Source organism: Podarcis tiliguerta (assembly GCF_965153285.1).
Source record: "Podarcis tiliguerta genome assembly, chromosome: 13".
Taxonomy (NCBI): domain Eukaryota; kingdom Metazoa; phylum Chordata; class Lepidosauria; order Squamata; family Lacertidae; genus Podarcis; species Podarcis tiliguerta.
The window spans coordinates 44,636,598-44,637,799 of NC_139546.1; the positions used below are offsets into that span (position 1 = coordinate 44,636,598).

The 1,202-nt window shown below is 44.8% G+C and overlaps 1 long non-coding RNA gene across 1 annotated transcript; it reads left to right on the top strand.

Annotated features, from left to right (window-relative positions):
• The first annotated feature begins 272 nt into the window (after positions 1-272).
• Positions 273-765, top strand: LOC310663638. The gene is made up of 2 exons (XR_014504554.1): positions 273-369; positions 468-765. It is a non-coding gene; the product is annotated as an uncharacterized lncRNA (long non-coding RNA).
• The last annotated feature ends 437 nt before the right edge of the window (positions 766-1,202 follow it).

Genomic DNA, 1,202 nt, shown 5'->3' on the forward strand with positions numbered 1-1,202 from the left:
TTCTGCAAGACTTTCCATTTTGCATTTTATTGTGTACTCCATGAAATCTGCAAAGCGCTGCTTCCCCTCTCCCAATCCTCTCCGTCTTTAAAGGGACCTGTGAAATTGCAGTGAGATGTGGGGCTGCTGTTCTTGGCATCATAATCACACCTCCTGCATGTGTGCATCTGCTTGCCACTTATAAATAACAACACTGATGCCCCATGCAAATTAGGTCCTGGGGGACCTTCATTAAAAAGAAGTCCTCGGCAGAGGATGCAGAATTCAAGGTGCTTCATGTAATTCAGGTCTTCTTCAAGTCCTGGGAGATGATGCCATTGATCATGGAACTGCAATCCTTGATGATTTTCCTTATGTTCTTCCCAGCATGTAAGTGACAAATCCTCTCCCCACTCTTGTAGACAATCCATTGCGTTGCTGTGTCATTCCATTCCATTTCATGTCTCATTTTTCTTCTCCATATACAGACATTTCCTCCCAGATTACCCTTACTCCGTCTGGAGGTGGCGTGAAAAGACCAGGAGAGACATTGAGACTGACCTGTGCGGTGTCTGGATTTTCTGTAACAAGCTATGGAGTACACTGGATCCGTCAGCCTCCAGGAAAGGGACTGGATTGGACTGGAGTTATCTGGAATGATGGAAGCACTAACTATAACAGGGGCCTCCAAAACCGGATCACCATCACTAGAGACACCTCAAAAAACCAGGTGTTCCTGCAACTGAATGGCCTGAAGCCTGAAGACTCTGCCATGTATTACTGTTCCAGGGACACAGTGAGCAAAACGTTCTCAGAGGCAGTACAAAAACTTTGTTTCCTGAAAGCAAGATATAAGTCAATCACGGGTTTGTGGGCAGCAGCTGGAAGCAAGGCCATATTTCACCCTGTGTTTCCCCTTGTGCTGCCACAAAAATAGTACTTTGACAGAATTAATTCTCTACAAATGTTGAACTCCAAACAATATTGGTCGGCAGAACTGTTCAAAGTGTTTTTAAACTACGTTAAGAGTGAAACGGAAACACAGCTAGAGCTGATTTTGGCTGTCTGTTCAATACACCTTTGGGATTCATTTCTCCCCAAACATGTGACAGTTGCACAAAAACATTACATTCTCAGCTGGGTATTACTGTGCTATAAACTCATCTGAACAGCCTCCTGCAGGGGGAAAATGCTGTTGGTGGTGCTCACGCTCCATGAGGTTG